The sequence below is a fragment of the Papio anubis genome, chromosome 4 (genome assembly GCF_008728515.1).
Source record: "Papio anubis isolate 15944 chromosome 4, Panubis1.0, whole genome shotgun sequence".
Lineage (NCBI taxonomy): Eukaryota > Metazoa > Chordata > Mammalia > Primates > Cercopithecidae > Papio > Papio anubis.
In genome coordinates this window covers 178,381,670-178,402,421 of record NC_044979.1, presented here as the reverse complement: position 1 = coordinate 178,402,421, position 20,752 = coordinate 178,381,670, and the positions used below count along the sequence as shown (strand labels likewise).

At 49.4% G+C, this 20,752-nt stretch overlaps 1 protein-coding gene across 3 annotated transcripts in view; it reads right to left on the bottom strand.

The window, feature by feature from the left end:
- Positions 1-16,080, bottom strand: part of PKNOX1 (PBX/knotted 1 homeobox 1) — a 69,938-nt gene extending 53,858 nt beyond the window's left edge. For 2 of the 3 annotated variants that reach the window (XM_031665779.1, XM_031665780.1), the window contains exon 1: positions 15,931-16,080. The gene's annotated coding sequence lies outside the window, so the exon portion shown is untranslated. The remainder of the gene's footprint in view (positions 1-15,930) is intronic. The other variant, XM_031665781.1, reaches the window with a different exon arrangement.
- Between the last annotated feature and the right edge of the window lie 4,672 nt (positions 16,081-20,752).

Below are 20,752 nucleotides of genomic sequence, written 5' to 3'. Positions count from 1 at the left end.
GCTTGAAAGAATCGCTTGAACCCGGGAGGTGGAGGTCACAGTGCATCAAGATCACACCATTGTACTCCAGCCAGGGTGACAGAGCGAGACTGACTCAAAAAAAAAAAAAAAAAAAAAAAAACTGAAACAGAAACATAAATTTAAGTAATCAAGTAAATACATCCCCAGGAAATGTTATCCTGACCAGTCAAAAGGTCCATGAGAAAACTGTCACAAAAGCACTGAAAAAAAGAGGTTGGGGATAGGCCGGGCCCAGTGGCCTACACCTGTAAGCCCAGCACTTTGGAAGCCCAAGGTGGGAATACTGCTTGAGTCCAGGAGTTCAAAACCAGCAACATAGTGAGACTCTTTATCAAAAAAAAAGAAAACAAAAAAACAAAATTTGGAAATTATTCAGTCTCTTTTTTTATTCCATTTACAGAGGAAATGAGGAAAGAAACATCAAACAGAAAAAGGAAGAGATGAGGGAGATTCTACAAAGAAGTCCTGAGAAGCTAAAGACCAGTGAGGGGGGTTCTCATCCAGCCCGCAGGGTCCCCAGCCTGTAGACCCTGACCAGCGTCCCAGGGACCAGGCCTCCTCTCATTAACCCACTCTGCTCCTGGGCCAGCCCTGACCAAGGAGCCTGCCCTGCTGTCCCAGTGGCGGCGGTGGGGGGGGGGGGGGGTCAGCACAATTGCTCTCAGTGCCACCGGAAAGAATCTGACCTTCCATGGTGACACTCAGCAAAGCATGTCCCAGTGCTCAACGGGAACTAGTCACTGAAGCAGAGTTCTAGACTTCAGCTGTTAGAACTACTCACATAGATTCCTTTCTAATTCTCATGGTGAGTTAAGAGCTATTTCTTTAGGCTCGACTTTTACACAGACAACACTGTATGCCAATCACAGCGAGGCATGAGTCAGCTGCAGGAGAGTAGCTCACCAAATCCCCACGTGTTTTTCGTATCTCCCAACAGTTTTGCTATTTGATTCCATTTAGATCCAGACCAACTTTGATTTGGTTCAAGTAAGAACTGAGGGCTGGTCGGGCACCACGGTTCACGCCTGTAATCCCAGCACTTTGGGAGGCTGAGGCGGGCGGATCACGAGGTCAGGAGATCGAGACCAGCCTAGCTAACATAGTGAAACCCCGTCTCTACTAAAAATACAAAAATTAGCTGGGTGTGGTGGCAGGTGCCTGTAGTCTCATTAAGAGGCTGAGGCAGGAGAACCACTTGAACCTGGGAGGCAAAGGTTGCAGTGAGCTGAGACTAGGCCATTGCACTCCAGCCTGGGTGACAGAGTGAGACTCCATCTCAAAAAAAAAAAGAGCTGAAGGGGTGGGAGGTGTGACCAGCAAAAATTTTCTGTAAAGGGCCAGAAGGTAAACATTTCAGGTTTGTGGGTCACATACTGTCTGTATTACATATGCTTTCTTTACAGCTCTTTAAAAATGTAGAAACCATTCTCAGTCCTAGGGCCATACAAAAAAAGGTTAGTGGGATCTGGCCCATAGGCCTGTGGTTTGCCAATCCCTGACCAAAATTATAGCTGTTCAAAGAGATGTGATACTTTTTTAAAAATCTGACTACACTTTCTTTTCCTCTTTCTAGTACCCAGAGGAGTCAGAAAATCTGAGTATACTTTTTTTTGAGATGGAGTTTAGCTTTTGTTGCCCAGGGTGGAGTGTAAATGCCACAATCTAGGCTCACTGCAACACTCCAACCTCCCAGGTTCAAGTGATTCTCCTGCCTCAGCTGGAATTACAGGTATGCGCCACCACACCCAGCTGATTTTGTATTTTTAGTAGAGACAGGGTTTCTCCATGTTGGTCAGGCTGGTCTTGAACTCCCGACCTCAGGTGATCCGCCCGCTTTGGCCTCCCAAAGTGCTGGGATTGCAGGCGTGAGCCACCGCACCTGGCCCGAGTATACTTCTTTTTTTTTTTTTTTTTTTTTTTTTTTTCCGGAGTCTGGCTCTGTCGCCCAGGCTGGAGTGCAGTGGTGCGATCTCAGCTCATTGCAAACTCCGCCTCCCGGGTTCATGCCATTCTCCTGCCTCGGCCTCCCAAGTAGCTGGGACTACAGGCGCCCGCCACCTCGCCTGGCTAATTTTTTTTGTATTTTTAGTGGAGACAGAGTTTCACCTTGTTAGCCAGGATGGTCTCGATCTCCTGACCTCGTGATCCGCCCGCCTCAGCCTCCCATAGTGCTGGGATTACAGGCACTATGAGCCACCACGCCCGGCCTATACTTCTTTAAATCCATCTAAAATGTGCTCTCTAACTCAGTTTGGTGACACTATCCTGTGTAATGTAATATACTAGACACTGCCATGCTGGAGGAGTCCACACAGCCCCATCCCCCTTGCCAGGTGCCACGCCTAGCAGAGGACCATCTCCCACAGTGCCACCTCCTAGCTGCTACCCAGAGCAGTGTTGACTAATGAGCAGCCACAATTCCACTGGAAATTCTAGGGTAATTCCAGTTCTAGCAAACAGTAACACTGAGGCATTTATAAAACCAGAAAACGACTGAAGACAACACAACAGTCAGATCCAGAGACTGCATCTCTAGGTGCTGTGTTTGTTACCAGTCCTCCCAAAATACCTTCTCCAGGACACCTTTTAGGACACTAACTATACATCATGACAGTTGAGTGAGTTTTCATTTTGTGTGTGAGAAGTTTTAGGCACCTGTGGTTCAGAAACCACAAGCCAGTTGTCCATCTGTCTTCCACCCTGGCTTCCACAGCTCCTATTCCAAAGAGGTGTTCAGTCAATAAATGACTCATTCTGAGGAAAACATTTGTCAAGAAATCTTTTTTTTTTTTTTTTGAGATGGAGTCTCACTCTGTTGCCCAGGCTGGAGTGCAGTGGCACAATCTCAGCTCACTGCAATCTTTGCCCCCCAGGCTCAAGGGATTCTCCTACCTCAGCCTCCCAAGTAGCTGGGATTACAGGCGCCTGCCACTGTACCTGGCTATTTTTTGTATTTTTAATAGATGGAGTTTCACCATCTTAGCCAGGAAGGTCTTGAACTCCTGACTTTGTGATCCACCCACCTCAGCCTCCCAAAGTGCTGGGATTACAGGCATGAGTCACCGCACCTGGCACAAAGAAGGTTTGAGGAGGTATCATTTGAAGTGTAATATTCAAATACAATCATAGATCATAAATCCTGTTAAAATCTGTATCAAAAAGTATTTCTAACCCAAAGGTCCACATATGTCCCCTAAAGACATGACAAAATTCTAGTATCAAAGGCATTTTACATTTTAATGGTTTTGTAAATTTTTTTTTTTTTTTCCCCTGAGACAGAGCCTCACCTGTTGCCCAGGCAGGACTGTAATGGCACGATTTCGGCTCACTGCAATCTCCACCTCCTAGGTTCAAGCAATTCTCCTGCCTCAGTCTCCTGAGTAGCTGGAATTACAGGCACCCGCCACCACGCCCGGCTAATTTTTTGTATTTTTAGGAGAGATGGGGTTTTGCCATGTTGACCAGGCTGGTCTCAAACTCCTGGTCTCAAGTCATCTGCCTGCCTCAGTCTCCCAAAGTGCTAGGATTACAGGCGTGAGCCACCATGGCCAGCCTGCAATTTGTTTTAATAGACTCTGAGCCGGATGGTCTGTCACAACTGGTAAATTTAAATTCACATCAAAGCTTTAAGACCCCAGCCGGACGCAGTGGCTCACGCCTGTAATCCCAGCATTGTGGGAAGCCGAGGTAGGCAGCAGATCAGGAGTTCAAGACCAGCCTGGCCAACATAGCAAAACCCCGTCTCTACTAAAAATACAAAAATAAGCCGGGTGTGGTGCCTTGCACCTGTAATCCCAGCTACTCTGGAGGCTGAGGTTGGAGAATCACTTGAACCCAGGAGGTGGAGATTGCAGTGAGCCGAGATCACACCCGTGCACTCCAACCTGGGTGACAGAGTGAGACTCCATCTCAAAAAAAAGAAAAAAGAAAAAGAAAAGAAAAGAAAATAAGGGGCCGGGCCCAGTGGCTCACACCTGTAATCCCAGCACTTTGGGAGGCTGAGGCGAGTGGATCACCTGAGGTGAGGAGTTTGAGATCAGCCTGGCCAACATGGTGAAACCCGTCTCTACTGAAAGTACAAAAATCAGCCAGGCGTGGTGGTGCACGCCTGTAATCCCAGCTACTCAGGAAGCTTAGGCAGGAGAATCGCTCAAACCCGGGAGGCAGAGGTTGCAGTTAGCCGAGATCGCACCATTGCACTCCCGCCTGGGTGACAGAGCGAGCAAGACTCCATCTCAAAAAGAAAGAAAGAAAGAAAGAAAAAGAAAATGAGGAACCCTAACCCTGGAGGCAAGGACCCCTTTTCCACAGACAGCCTCTCTCTCAGGCACTGCCTGCACTGGGCACACGGCACTGTGGAAATGCACCTGCACTCCCTGCACAGCAGCCACCCCTTTCCTCCACTCTCCCTGTCAGCACTAAGCTTGGGGGGTCAGAGGGACTCCAGCTTTCAGATGGCAAAACACAGAAAGCATCAAAACCTAAATACTCAAAAGGCTCCACAACATCAGGCATGGCCATAAAATAATACAAAAAACTGAAATTGGCCGGGTGCGGTGGCTCACGCCTATAATCCCAGCACTTTGGGAGGCTGAGGCAGACAGATCACCCGAGGTCAGGAGTTTGAGACCAGCCTGACCAACATGGAGAGACCCTGTCTCTACTAAAAATACAAAATTAGCCAGGCGGGGTGGCATATGCCTGTAATCCCAGCTACTCGGGAAGCTGAGGCAGGAGAATCGCTTGAACCCAGGAGGTGGAGGTTGTGGTGAGCCAAGATTGTGCCATTGCACTCCAGCCTGAGCAACAAGAGCAAAACTCCGTCTCAAAAACAAAAAACAAACAAACAAAAAACTGGAATCAAAAAAGTGTATGAGATCTTAAATTTTTAAAACAAGAAATGTGTGAATTATATAAATGTTTTAAAAATTCATTAAAATGCCAACTAAAAACATAACACAAAATAGCTTAATAAATATGTAAAAATGTATGAACAGAGCCAGGCACAGGGGCACATGTCTTTAAGTCCCAGCTCCTTGGGAGGCTGAGGCAGGAGGATTACTGGATTACTTACTTGAGCCCAGGAGTTGGAGATCAGCCTGGACAACATAGTGAGACCGTCTCTTTAAAACACACATACACACACACACACACACACACACACACAAGCGTATGCATGTGAGAAACCCAATTCAAAAATGGGCAAAGGACTTGAAGAGATATTTCTCCAAAGACACATAAATGGCTCACGAACATGTGAAAAGATGCTCAACATCACTAATTATTAGGGAAAGGCAAATCAAAACGACAGTAAGATACCACCTCATATCCACTAGGATGACTACTATTGAAAAAAGCAACAACAAATAAGAAAATAAGTGTTGGCGAAGATGTGGAGAAACTGGAACCTTTGTACTGTTGGTAGGAATGTAAACTGATACTCCTTCCTTACTGGGTCCTTAGAAAAATAAAAAATAAATTAAATTAAAAGGAACAGAAAACAGTACAGCTGTTGTGAAAAATCAGATGGAGGTTCCCTAAAAAATTAAAAACAGAATTCTAGTATGATCCAGCAATCCCACTTCTAGATCTATATCCAAAAAAATTGAAAGTAGGATCTCGAAGAAGTATTTACACATTCATGTTCACAGTTTTATTATTCAAAATAGCCAAAAGGTGGAAGGAACTCAAGTGTCCATTGAGGGGTGGATAGATAAACAAAATTCAGTATATCCATACAATGGAGTATTATTCAACCTTAAAAAGGAAGGAAATTGACATATGCTACAACATGGATGAACCTTAAGGACATTAGCTAAATGAGCTAAGCTGGTCACAAAAACACAAATACTACATAATTCCACTTATATGAAGTCCCTACAGTAGTGAAATTCTGAGACAGGAAATACAATGGTGCTTGCCAGGGGCTTTAGGGAGGGGAAATGGGGAGGCAGTGTTTAAAGGGTATAGAATTTCAGTTTTACAAGATGAAGGGTTCTGGAGACAGATGGTGGTGATGGCTGTACAACAGTATGAATGAACTTACCACCACTGAACTGCACACTGAAAATGGTTAAGATGGTAAATTTTGGGCCGGGCGCGGTGGCTCAAGCCTGTAATCCCAGCACTTTGGGAGGCCGAGGCGGGTGGATCACGAGGTCAGGAGATCGAGACCATCCTGGCTAACACGGTGAAACCCCGTCTCTACTAAAAATACAAAAAACTAGCCGGGCGAGGTGGCGGGCGCCTGTAGTCCCAGCTACTCGGAGGCTGAGGCAGGAGAATGGAGTGAACCTGGGAGGCGGAGCTTGCAGTGAGCCGAGATCGCGCCACTGCACTCCAGCCTAGGTGACACAGCGAGACTCCGTCTCAAAAAAAAAAAAAAAAAAAAAAAAAAAAAAGATGGTAAATTTTGTTATGTGTATTTTACCATAACAAACATTGGGGAAAAAGGGCCAGGCACAGTGGTTCATGCCTGTAATCCCAGAACTTTGAAAGGCAAAGGTGGGCAGATCATCTGAGGTCAGGAGTTCAAGACCAGCCTGGCCAACATGGTTAAAATTCCATCTCTACTAAAAATACAAAAATTAGCCGGTCGTGGTGGTGGGCACCTGTAATCCCAGCTACTCAGTAGGCTGAGGCAGGAGAATTGCTTGAACCCAGAAGGCAGAGGTTGCAGGGAGCTGAGATTGTGCCACTGTACTCCAGCCTGAGTGACACAGCAAGCCCCTGTTTTGGAGGGAAAAAATAGTACATATGCTCAAATACGTAACAAAAAGTAGAAGAATGTAAAGTTTAGCAATTTAATGCTTATTATACTTTTTTTTTTTCCCCCTGAGATGGAGTTTTGCTCTTGTTGCCCAGGCTGGAGTGCAATGGTGCAATCTCAGCTCACTGTAACCTCCACCTCCCAGGTTCAAGTGCTTCTCCTGCCTCAGCCTCCCAAATAGCTGGGATTACAGGCATGCGCCACCACGCCCAGCTAATTTTTTAAATTTTTAGTAGAGACAGGGTTTCTCCATGCTGTTCAGGCTGTTCTCAAACTCCTGACCTCAGGTGATCCACCCACCTCGGCCTCCCAAAGTGTTGGGATTACAGGCATGAGCCACTACACCCGGCCTTATACTCCTTTTACTTGTCAAGTTAAATTCTTAACATTTTTAATACAAAAAAATGTACAAACCTTCATAAAATGTCTGAGAGAACATGTAACAAAACACATGCTCTCACTCAAGCATTATGTTTTGGAAACTGCGATCATAGTACCTACCAATCCACAGCCCCTTCTGAGTGATCCAACCCCACCGGCAGGCCCTACCCAAAGGGGGCCTTCCTTGTGCAGGTGGTAGAAGCTCACTCCTCCCAAGCACCACTCCCTGGACCAGGCAGCCCCGCAACACCCAAGGCCAGCCCCCAGCCCAAAGGTCAGTGTCTGGGAGGTGGTGTGAAGGGAAAGAGCTCAGGCACTCTCTCTGAGGTGGGTGCTGGGAAAGGGAGAGTACAGGGCAGGTAAGACTGGGTGGGCCTCCGCTGTAGGGGAGTGTACAGATGGAACAGACGATGGAGGGCAACCACCTAATTGAAGCAGAAGGCCAAGAGCCCTGGTGCACAACTGGATCCTGCCAGAGTGCAAACCATGGTTCCATTTGCCCAGAGGCCCCGCAACAATACAGTGATCCCAAGGATCCCACAGATTCCTGTTTTCTTTATGCCTGCATGATCCTGAACCACCTGTTCCACCGCCCACCCAACTTGAAGTCAGCCTGCTCCCTGCCACCCTGAGAATCCGACTAAAACAGCCAATCACTCCAGTGTCAATCACAGACGGCAAACAGTACAATTAGCTGGGTGTGGTGGCACGTGCCTGTAGTCCCAGCTACTTTGGGGGCTGTGGTGGGAAGATCACTTGAGCCCAGAAGCTCCCGGCTGCAGTGAGCAGAGATCGCACCACTGCACTCCAGCCTGGGTGAAAAAGTGAGGCTCTATCTCAAAATAAAATAAAATTAATATTAAATAAAATAAATAATAAAATAAAGTAAGCTGCTCTGTCCCCTTCTCGAGTCCCTGAGAACCTCAGAACCAGAGCCTCTGAGCCTCAGAACCAGAGCTTTAAACAGGAGTTTCATACCACACGCCAGACAACACACTGACTGAATTACCACACTGCCTTCGATGTGAATTTTCCAGAAACAGTAACTAAACTGGCAGGGGCTAACAATCCAAAACAAGGAGCTACCATCTGCCAAGGCCAGGAACAGGCCAGACTCCAGACTTGCACACTCTCATGAGCAGGGCACTGCCAGCAGCGGGCCTGCTGGCTCTTTCCACCAAGGACCGTGCCTCTCAGCCCTTGAGTGCTTCTGCTAACAATTTCCAGACTGACCTTTTTCTATGTGATATGTCCACTCTACATGTCCTCCTGAACAGTGTACACAAGACAGAACCATCAGGTATCCACTCAGTGCTGCACATGGATGCAAGATGCAACTTTCCAGGGCTTGCGGCCACTTCCTTCACCCTCACCCCTAAGGACGCACAATGTTAGGCTTTGGGTTCCCCTCTCTCTGCTGTTTTTATTTCCTTGTCTCTTTTGTCATCAATATAACCATTTGAGGAAGTAAAGAAAGGATACACATATATTCCTACAAATGGATAGGCTGAGAGTAAATCAACTTGGTATTTGTGAACATGAATGATAAAAGGCAAAAACTTCTAGCTGAAATTTAGCACTCCTTCAATTATAAAGGCAGACAATAAGCCCTGGAGTTTTAACAGAAACAGCAACAGGTATTTTCCAAAGCATTAGAGTGTCACAGAAATCTCATCACTACTCCCAAAGGAATTACCAGAGCCACTGCTCAATCCGGTTACTTAACTAATAAATGGGACTATCACCAATTTGGTTCAATACAATATTTTGATAACTGTATTTCAAAATGATTTGTTCTCTTCTTAATCTATTTATTTCCTTTAAAATGCTGTTAAGAGGCCCCCAGAGGCCAAGCAGACATGAAAATTTAAGACACCCCCTCCCCTCACCAGAGTCTACACTTTGCATCACTTTAGCAGTTTCAGGCTGTCCTTCTAAACAGTTTCAGACAGTTTTAACAATTTGCAACAAAAGTGTAAACTGCAAATAGAATGTTACTTCTCATAAGTAGCACCTTTCTATTTCAGCTATTTACAAGTAGTAATTTTTTTTTCTTTTTTCGGACATGGAGTCTTGCTCTGTCGCCCAGCCTGAAGTGCACTGGCGTGATCTCAGCGCACTGTAACCTCCACCTCCTGGGTTCAAGCGATTCTCCTGCCTCAGCCTCCCGAGTAGCTGGGAATAGAGGCACCCGCCATCACACCCAGCTAATTCTGTATTTTTAGTAGAGACAGGGGTTGCACCATGCTGGCCAGGCTGGTCTCGAACTCCTGACTTCAGGCAATCCACCCACCTCAGCCTCCCAAAGTACTAGGATTACAGGTGTGAGCCACCGCACCTGGCCTTACAAGTGGTGCTTTTCTAAAGTTACCACCAGAGAAACGTTAACTACATCTAAACTAGAGTACAGGAATCCTAACAAAATGCGTTGTACTCAGTATCATTACCACAGAACCTGCTGACACTCAGATCATAAGCACAGAATGCTAATCTTTGAAACAAGTCCTACTTCACTGACCATGTTTCATCAATTCTAAGGCACACCTTTAAATGTCTGAAGTGAAAAGCATCCTTCACTGATGGGGTAAGAAAGCACCATGCCAGGAGGCATCGGGAGCATCTTTAGCCGTATAACACACTGCTGTATTTTAGATTCAACAGACTATAAGCACCTCGTTTTACATTTTATTGTGTTTTGCTTTATTGCACTCAGCAGACATTATGTTTTTCACAAGTTGAAGTGTGGCAACCCTGTATGGAGAAAGCAAGCCTATTGGTGCCAATTTTCCAAAAACAGGAGCTCCCTTTGTGTCTGTGTTACATTTTGGTAATTCTTCAGTATTTCAAACTTTGTCATTTTTATGTGTGTTACGGGGATCTGTGATCAGTGATCTTTGATGTTCCCACTGTAATTTTATTGGCGTGTCACGAACCCCTATTAGACAGCGAACTTAATGGATAAATGCTGTGTGTTCTGACTGCTCTGCTGACCGGCTGTTCTGCCCATCTCTCTCCCTCTCCGTGGGCCCCCCATTCTGTCAGACACCACAATATTGAAATTAGGCCAATTAATAACCTTACAATGGCCTCTAAGTGTTCAGGTGAAAGGAAGAGAAACACCATCTCCCACTTAAAATCAAAACCCAGCTTGGTTAGACAGTCATGTCGCCAGGCAGGGTGCAGTGGCTCATGCCTGTAATCCCAGGACTTTGGGAGGTCGAGGCGGGTGGATCACGTAATGTCAGGAGTTCGAGACCAGCCAGGTCAACATGGTGAAACCCTGTCTCTATTAAAAAAAAAATCCAAAAGTTAGCTGGACATGGTGGCACGTGCCTGTAGTCCCAGCTACTCAGGAGGCTGAGGCAGGAGAATCGCTTGAACCTGGGAGGCGAAGGTTGCAGTGAGCCGAGATCATGCAACTCCACTCCAGCCTGGGCGACAGAGTGAGACTCTCACTCCAAAAAAAAAAAAAAAAAGGGTCAGTCATGTCGCCGGACACAGTGGCTCACACCTGTAATCCCAGCACTTTGGAAGGCTGAGGCAGGCGGATCACCTAAGGTCCGGTGTTTCAGACCAGCCTGACCAACATGGAGAAATCCCGCTCTACTAAAAATACAAAAAAATTAGTCTGGCATGGTGGCACATGCCTATAATCCCAGGTACTCGGGAGGCTGAGGCAGGAGAATCGTTTGAACCCGGGAGACAGAGGTTACGGTGAGCTGAGATCATGCCATTGAACTCCAGCCTGGGCAGCAAGAGCAAAACTTCATCTAAAAAAAAAAAAAGAGGCCGGGCGCGGTGGCTCAAGCCTGTAATCCCAGCACTTTGGGAGGCCGAGACGGGCGGATCACGAGGTCAGGAGATCGAGACCATCCTGGCTAACACGGTGAAACCCTGTCTCTATTAAGAAATACAAAAAACTAGCCGGGCGAGGTGGCGGGCGCCTGTAGTCCCAGCTACTCGGGAGGCTGAGGCCGGAGAATGGCGTGACCCCGGGAGGCAGAGCTTGCAGTGAGCTGAGATCCGGCCACTGCACTCCAGCCTGGGCGACAGAGCGAGACTCCGTCTCAAAAAAAAAAAAAAGAAAAGAAAAGTCATGCCAAAAACCAAGATGGGCCAAAAGCTAGGCCTCTTGAATCAAAAAGTTAGCCAGGTCAGGTACAGTGGTTCATATGGGTAATCCCAACACTCTGGAAGGACAAGGCAGGAAGGCTGCTTGAAAGGATTCACCATTCTGGAAAGGAACTTAAGAGATACCCGAGACAACATAATGAGACCTCACTTCTACAGAAATTTTTCAAAATTAGCTGGGCATGGTGGCACATCCCTGCAGTCCCAGTTATTCAGGAGGCTGAGGTGGGAGAACCACTTTAGCCCAAGAGGTCAAGAGTGCAGTGAGTTATGATCTCACCATTGCATCTCAGCCTGAGCAATAGAATGAGACCCTATCTCTCAAAACCATAGTTAGCCAAGGCCAGGCACAGTGGATCATGCCTGAGGCTGAGGCAGAAGGACCACTTGAGGCCAGGAGTTTGAGACCCGCCTGGACAACCTAGGGAGATTTCATCTCTTCAAAAAAAACAAAAAAGGGCTGGGTGCGGTGGCTCATGCCTGTAATCCCAGCACTCTGGGAGGCCAAGGCAGGTGGATCATTTGAGGTCAGAAGTTCAAGACCAGCCTGGCCAATACAGTGAAACCCTGTCTCTACTAAAAATACAAAAATTAGCCAGGCGTGGTGGCTCACGCCTGTAGTCCCAACTACTTGGTAGACTAAGGCAGAGGAATCTCTTGAACCAAGGAGGCAGAGGTTGCAGTGAGCCAGTATCGCGTCACTGCACTCCAGCCTGGGTGACAAAGCAAGACTCCATCTCAAAAAAAAAAAAAAAAAAGAAAAGAGAAGAAAAACAAAGGCTAGCCACGCTGTAAACGCAAAGTACAAGTTTCTTTTCAATTTTTGAAATTAAAAAAATACATATACACAAATTTCTGAAATGTTAAATCACCTCTCAGAACAAAGGAAAAGTTCTTAAAGGCCATTAAAAGTGCTACTCCAGTGAACACATGAATAAGAAAACGGTTGGGTCCAGTGGCTCACACCTGTAATCCCAACACTTTGGGAGGCCAAGGCGGGCGGATCACTTGAGGTTAGGAGTTTGAGACCAGCCTGGCCACATGGTGAAACCATACCTCTACTAACAGCACAAACATCAGCTGGACACATGCTGCACACCTGTTATCCCAGCTACTCAGGAGGCTGAGGCAGCAGAATTGCTTGCACCCAGGAGGCAGAGGTTGCAGTGAGCCATGATCATACCACTGCACTCCAACCTGGGCAACAGCCTCAAAGAAAGAAAGAGAGGGAGGGAGGGAGGGAAAGAAAGTGAAACAGCCTTATTGGTGATATGGGGAAAGTATGAGTGGTCTGGATAGATCAAACCAGCCACAACATTCCCTTAAACTGAAGCCCAATCCAGAACCAAGCCCAAATTTTCTTCAATTTTATGAAGGCTGACAGAGGTGAGGAAGATGCAGAAGAAAAGTTGGAGCCAGGCACCATGGCTCACCCCTGTAATCCCAGCACTTCGGAAGGCTGAGGCAGGTGGATCACCTGAGGTCGGGAGTTCGAACCTAGCCTAACATAGTGAAACCCCATCTCTACTAAAAATACAAAAAATTAGCTGGATGTGGTGGTGGCCGCCTGTACTCCCAACTACTACAGAGGCTGAGGCAGGAGAATCGCTTGAACCCGGAAGGCGGAGGTTGCAGTGAGCCGAGATCACACCATTGCACTCCAGCTTGGGCTACAAGAGTAAAACTCCATCTCAAAAAAAAAGAAAAGAAAAGAAAGAAAACTTGGAAGCAGCAGAGGCTGGTTCATGAGGTTTAAGGAAAGAAGTTGTCCCTATAACACAAATGTACCAGGTAAAGCAGCAAGTGCTAACTAACAGAAAAGCAACACCAGGTTATCCAGGTCTAGCTAAGATCACTGATGAATGCAGCTAGACGGAAAAGCAGATTTTCAATAGAGACAAAACAGTCTTCCGTTGGAAGAAGATGACACCTAGGACTTTCATACCTAGAGAGAACTCAATGCTTAGCTTCAAAGGGCAAACTGGTTCTCTTGTTAGGGGCAAATGTCACTGGTGACTTGAAGCTGAAGCCAATGGTCTTTGACCATTCTGAAAATCCTAGGGTCCTGAAGAATTATGTTAAAGCTACCCTTGCTTGTGCTCTAGAAATGGAATAACACATTACTGAATATTTTAAGCCCACTGTTGAGATCCACTGCTCAGAAAAAGATTTCTTTCAAAATATTACTGCTCACTGACAATGTACCTAGTCACTCAAGGGCTCTGATGGAGATGTACGCAAGGAGAAGAACGCTGTCTTCATGTCTGCTAACACCACATCCATTCTGCAGCTATGGATCCAAGGAGTAATCTCGACTTTCAAATCTTAATTATTTAAGAAATACATTTTGTAAGGCTATAGCTGTGGTAGTGATTCCTCTGATGAATCTGGGCAAAGTAAATTGAAAACCTTCTGGAAAGAATCCGCCATTCTAGATGCCATTCAAGATTCATGGAAGGAGGTTAAATATCAACACTAACAGGAGTTTGGAAGAAGCTGATTCTAACCCTTGTAATGACTTGCAGGAGTTCAAGACTTCAGTGGAGGAAGGAACTGCAGATGTGGTGGAAATAATGAAGAGTTGCTTCTTATGGATGAGCAAAGAAAGTGGTTTCTTGAGATGGAAGCTATTTCTAGTGAAGATGCTGTGCACATTGTGGAAATGACAACAAAACATGTGGAATATCACATCAACTTAGTGGATAGCAGTGGCAGAGTCTGACAATAGCCTCCAACTTTGAAAGAATTTCCACTGTGGTTAAAAAGCTATCAAAACAGCATCACATGCTACAAAGAAGTCTTTCATGAAAGGAAGAGTCCATCAATGCAGCAAGCTTCACTGCTGCCTTATTTTAAGTAACTGACACAGCCACCACCACCCTGATCAGTCAGCAGCCATCCACAATGAGGCAAGATTGTCCAAGTACAAAACGAGCAGGACTCACTGAAGGCTCAGATGATCATTAGTATTTTTAGTACTAAAGTATTTTTTAATTAAGGTAAGCACATTTTTATAGATATAATGCTTGCTATTGCACACTTTAAATAGTATAGCATAATTACAACTTTTATATGCACTGAAAAACTTAAAACTGTGTTGTGTCACTTGCTTTACCGCAATACTTGCTTTACTGCGGTGGTCTGGATTAGAACTCGAATTATCTGAGGTATGCCTGTATACAAAGAGAGGATTCCCAAATCACTCTAAGTAAATTAAGCAGAGTGATGAAAGCCTCATTTCCGTCAGCCTGCCATCTTCCAAATTAATCTATGACTAAATGCAAGAGCATCACCAATAACTACACTGGCAAAGAGGTTCACATTTCACCTCCATTCTTCTTTCTGTTTAGAGAAAGCCTATTGTTCACTATGTCAGGAAAAATCATGAAAGTAGACCTAACTAAAGCTGGGAGCTTCTTTCATCCTGAAGAGGAAAGTACCCACTTCCTAAGGAAAAAGCATCTACTGTTTTGAAAAGCAAACTCTTTCTAAAGAGTTGGAGGAGAACCCCTCACACAGGTGGAGCACTCCCCAGGGCTGCAGCCCCCCCCTCGCACTCAGCACGGCCTGCCCCGGCCCGACCTCAGGGGGCCGCCATTCCCGGACCCTCGGGCCTCCCGTCAGGAATCCGCCATCGGAACGGAGGCCCTAACTGGTCCGGTCGCAGAGCCGCTGTCCAAATAAGGCATTTCGAGAGCCACTAGGATGACATAAAGCAGACTCCGCATTTCTTCATTCTTCGTTCAGTGACACGATTTCCCTCACAAGGAAGGTGCAAACCCACAGGGCGCCCAGCCCCTGCCAGGCACTTTCTGTCATCTATTTCCACGACCCGTGTGACAGAAGCGGCTCTTCCCACCGATTCCCGGGATGCCAGAACCGCTTCCCCAGCACCCGGCCCCAAACACTGCCGTCAGCGCGCGGACCTGGGCTGCTCCCGCGCCGGTGCCCCGCTGAGGGCGCGAGCCCCACGGCGCCCACAGCCCCCAGGACCCCGACCCACGGCGTCCGCCACAGCCGAGGCCGGGGCCGGGGTCGCGGCCGCCATCTTCCCGCCTGCGCCGCCGCGCACCCTACACCCTTTGAGCAGCCCCGCCGGCCCGGAAGACCCCGCGAGGCCACGGACCCGACTGGCTTCCCACAAGGCGCCGCCCGCCCCGGCTCCCGCCTCGCCGCGCGCCCCTGGCCCTCACGCCCGGCCGCCCGCCCCTGCCTGCGCCAGGCCCGCGCGCCCTGCCCCCGCCCCGCGCCGGGGCGCGCGCCGCACTCCGAAAGGGATTTGCTAGGAGGCGCGCTTCTGATCGGCCCACATGGCGGCGGCGGCGCCTTCCAGAAATTTCCGCGTCCCTCAACCCACACTGAAAAACCAACTGGGCGCGTCCCCGCGCCGGTTGGGCGGAAGGCGCCCCCTCCCCCGCGGGTGCCCGCTCCCCTCCCCCACCCGCGCCCCCTCCCCGCCCCCTGCCCCGGACGGCGGGTCAAGTGCGGGCCCTCCGGGGCAGCGCCGGCCCTCCAGACCCGGGCGGCAGCGGCGGCGGCGGGCGGCGGCCGCGGGCCGGTGTGATTGATAGGGACGGCGGCGGCGAGAGCGGCGGCGGCGGCGGCGGAGCGGTTGAGTGACAGCTTACCTGGGTGCCAATCTTCATCACACTGACAAGCGGCTGCAGCAATCGGGACCCGCAGTGCCGCGCCCGCGTCCAACCGTCACGCCGACGCTGGGCCACGCGACACAGCCTCGCTCAATGGGAGGAGGGCGACGCCGACGCGCGCCGCATCAATATTCAGAGAGGGGGCGGGGCCCGTCGGAGACGGGCCCCGCCCCTCCCTGCGCGGCGGCGGGCGCGGGGCGGGGCCTAAGCGCTGGGGGAGGAGAGCGAGGGCGGGGACCGGGTCGTGGCCGGCCCCGCCTCCATCCCCGCCCGCACCCGGAGCTAGGCCCTGCCCCCAACCGGCCGCGCCCGAGCGCGAGGAGCTGTCTGCCCCGCCCCGAAGGCAGAGCCTCCCGTCTTATGACTATGCAGTAGGGGCGTGGCCTCAGCGCGCGTCACGCCCCCTCCGCGCGTTTGGTTGCTGCCCAGAAGAGGTGTGTGGAGCCGGGCGAAACCATCTGCCTCGAGCAGACGGGGAGGGAGGGCTGTACCATCCGTAGCCCCGGGCGTCCCGGCGCCGAAGGCCCCCATTCTGTGTGTGCCCCGTTTGAATGTAAGCCCGCGGGAGCCTCGCAGCCTTTCTCCTCAGGCTCCAGAGCCCGGGTGGGCAAGGGCCTGGGCGGCACAGTGGATGCTCACGTGCCTCCCAGCCTGCGGCAGCGCGAGTGCTTAGCACCTGAAGCTTTACCCTGGGCGCTGGCTTCCCTCGGTGTAAGGACCCCAGCAAGGACTCATGATGTCCACAGGTGCTTCGGGGTGGCCTCTGGGCTACTTGTCCTCACTTGAACACACCTTCCGGCCCAGGCGAGCCTTGCCGGTCTAGGTGACCAACGCAGCCACCAGATAAAGGGCACCTGCCTTAGGGGATGCCCACAAGTGTCTGCATTTCAAACTGTGCTTTGAAAGACCACCTTAACTGATCACTGCCACAATGAACCCACAAGTGCCGATGGTGGCTTTGGTCTCCAAGATGTAAGGAAAGGGCGACACATTCCCCAGTGCGTAGGAAAGCACACGGTTTGCCTGCCCAGCCTTCAATACTCATAAACATCCATTTATGCAGTGGCCCACCTAGTGCCATCAGTGCCTTGAGTCCATACACAGCGGGGGAAGGGGAGCTCTGTGGGCCCCCACTCCTCCCGGAAGGAAGGCAGGCCCAGGACAGAAGCTGATTGCTGGAGGGAGCCATGGGTAGGTCTAGAACAGCTCAGAGGACATCCCTCCTGTGTCTTCAGAGCTCCACACCGCCAAGAGCCCTTGGCCAAGTGCTGTGCAGCTGCAGAGCCCTCTCTTTCAGAAAGATGGAGGGCAGCAGGGTGGGCAAGAGGGAGGCTCTAAGATACTTGCCTCAGGAGGGAAGTTCAAGGGGACAGAAAAAGCTCAGTATTGAAGACTGAGCATAATCTGCAGAGCCTAGTGCAAGATGCAGATGCAAGTGTCAAGAGGTGTTGGAGCAGAGAGACTCCATAGGGGCTGGGTAAACTGAAGCTGAGACCTGCTGGGCTGCACCCCCAGGAGATTAAGGCATTCTTACTAATAGGATGAGATAGGAAGTCGGAACAAGACACAGGTCACAAGGATCCTGCGGGTAAAACAGGATGCAGTAAAGAAGCCGGCCAAATAGCACCAAAACCAAGATGGCGGGGAAATTAACCTGTGGTCTTCCTCACTGCTGATTATACACTAATTATCATATATTAGCTTGGTAAAACACACTCCCGCCAGCGACATGACCGTTGACAAATGCCCTGGCAACGTTTGGAAGATACCCTAAATGGTCTAAAAGGGGCCGGGCGCAGTGGCTCATGCCAGTAATCCCAGCACTTTGGGGAGGCCAAGGCGGGCGGATCACTTGAGGTCAGCAGTTGAGACCAGCCTGGCCAATATGGTGAAACCCCATCTCTACTAAAAATACCAAAAAGCTAGGCAGGCGTGGTAGTGTACGCCTATAGTCCCAGCTACTTGGGTGGCTGAGGCAGGAGAATCGCTTGAACCCGGGAAGGAGAGGTTGCAGTGAGCCGAGATCATGTCATTGCACTCCAGCCTGGGCGACAGAGCGAGACTCCATCTCAAATAAATAAATAAATAAATAAATAAATAAATAAATAAATAAATAAATGGAAGAGGAATCCTAAGTTCTGGGAATTCCCCACCACTTTCCCAGAAAACTCATGAATAATCCACCCCTTGTTTAGCACATGATCGGGAAATAACCAATGTAATTCAGGAACGGATTCTAGGGAAAAAAAAAAAAAGGACCATAAAAATAGCCACTAGCGGCCGGGCGCGGTGGCTCAAGCCTGTAATCCTAGCACTTTGGGAGGCCGAGACGGGCGGATCACGAGGTCAGGAGATCGAGACCATCCTGGCTAACACGGTGAAACCCCGTCTCTACTAAAAAGTACAAAAAACTAGCCGGGCGAGGTGGCGGGCGCCTGTAGTCCCAGCTACTCGGGAGGCTGAGGCAGGAGAATGGCGTAAACCCGGGAGGCGGAGCTTGCAGTGAGCAGAGATCCGGCCACTGAACTCCAGCCTGGGTGACAGAGCGAGACTCCGTCTCAAAAAAAAAAAAAAAAATAGCCACTAGCAGCAGCCCTTGGGGCTGCTCTGTCTATGGAGTAGCCATTCTTTTGTTTATTTACTTCTGTAATAAACTCACTTTCACTTCACTCTGTGGGTTCTCCCTGAATTCTTTCTTGTGTGAGCTCCAAGAACCCTCCCTTGGGATCTGGATTGAGACCCCATTCCGGTAAGACAAGGTCCCTGGATCAGAAATTACAGTGAAGAATTTCAAGGCAGTGACAGCAGAACCTTACCCCAAGCCTGGGCCCTTCTCAGCAGGGGCAGGGGCCCTGTGACATGCTGTTCAGGCCCCAGGGAGCAGCCCTGGGCTCACTGGCTACACCTAGACCTGCCCCCGGTCTGAAGCTTCCATTTCTCTGCATCCAGCCTGTGAGACAGCAGGAGCTCCACAAGAGGACCCGGGAAGCAGCTGCAGCAAGTTTAGGGCAGACAGAAGCCCAGGCCCTGCCACCCCACTCTGGGCCCAGAAGGCTCTGGGGTCATCAGCTAGGTGCCTTCTCTGCCAGCTGCTTTGCCCTTTCACCCACCATGAGCAGCCGCCCTTCTTTTTTTTTTCATTTCTGAAGTCTGTCTTCAGAAAAAGGGGAAAGGATGGGATGTGTTGCCAGAAAGGGGGTCCTGATCCAGACCCCAAGAAGGGGTTCTTGGATCTTGAGCAAGAAAGAACTCAGGGCGAGTCAATAAAGTGAAAGCAAGTTTATTAAGAAAGCGAAGGATGGCCGGGCGCGGTGGCTCAAGCCTGTAATCCCAGCACTTTGGGAGGCCAAGACGGGCGGATCACGAGGTCAGGAGATCGAGACCATCCTGGCTAGCACGGCGAAACCCCGTCTCTACTAAAAACACAAAAAATTAGCCGGGCGAGGTGGCGGCGCCTGTAGTCCCAGCTACTCGGGAGGCTGAGGCAGGAGAATGGCGGGAACCCGGGAGGCGGAGCTTGCAGTGAGCTGAGATCCGGCCACTGCACCCCAGCCTGGGCGAAAAAGCGAGACACCCTCCGAAAAAAAAAAAAAAAAAAAAAAAAAAAAAAAAAAAAAAAGAAAGCGAAGGAATAAAAGCACGGCTACTCCATAGGCAGACCAGTGGTGTGGCTGCTCAGATGCTTATACTCTTTTGTTTGTTTGTTTGTTTTTCTTTCCTGCCCTGCCTTCCTCGCCAAGCAGCTTATACGTATTGTTAGCTCTTGATTATATGCTAAACACAGGGTGGGTTATTCATGAGGTTTCCTGAACAGGGGTGGGAACTGAGGGTTCCTCCCCTTTTTAGACCACATAGGGTAACTTCCTGCCATTGCCATGGCATTTGTAAACTGTCCTAGCACTGGTGGGAATGTCTTTTAGCATGCTAATGCATTATAATTAATGCATTATAATTAGTGTATAATGAGCAGTGAGGACCACCAGCAGTCACTTTCATCACCATCTTGGTTTTGGTGGGATTTGGCCGGTTGCTTTGGTGGGATTTGGCCAGCTCATTTACCTGTTTTATGAGCAAGGTCTTTGTGACCTGTGTTTTGTGCTGACCTCCTACCTCACCCTGTGACTAAGAATGCCTTAACCTCCCGGAAATGCAGCCCAGTAGGTCTCAGTCTTATTTTACCCAGTCCGTATTCAAGATGGAGTCGCTTTGGTTCAAATGCCTCTGACAGACGCACCATCAGTAGTCTCCTCCTCCGGGGATGGGCCAGGGTTTCTGGGCCCTGAAACTTGCATACTGCAGGGAGTCTTTAGGAAAATAATTCAAAGTTAAGTAGGTGTGGGGCTTTAGAGGGGGCGAAGACTCATTTGCTTCCCTGTGAATCCACCTTTGCCTCCATCCACACCTGTGAGGCCACAGGGGGCCTCCTCCAGGTGTTGAGACCAAAGTGGCTTCTAAAGAAAAAAAACAGACTGGGCTCAGTGGCTCACACCTGTAATCCCAGCACTTTGGGAAGCCGAGGTGGGTGGATCACGAGGTCAGGAGATCGAGACCATCCTGGCTAACAGTGTGAAACCCCTTCTCTACTAAAAATACAAAAAATTGGCCAGGCGCGGTGGCTCAAGCCTGTAATCCCAGCACTTTGGGAGGCCGAGACGGGCGGATCACGAGGTCAGGAGATTGAGACAATCCTGGCTAACACGGTGAAACCCCGTCTCTATTAAGAAATACAAAAAACTAGCCGGGCGAGGTGGCGGGCGCCTGTAGTCCCAGCTACTCGGGAGGCTGAGGCAGGAGAATGGCG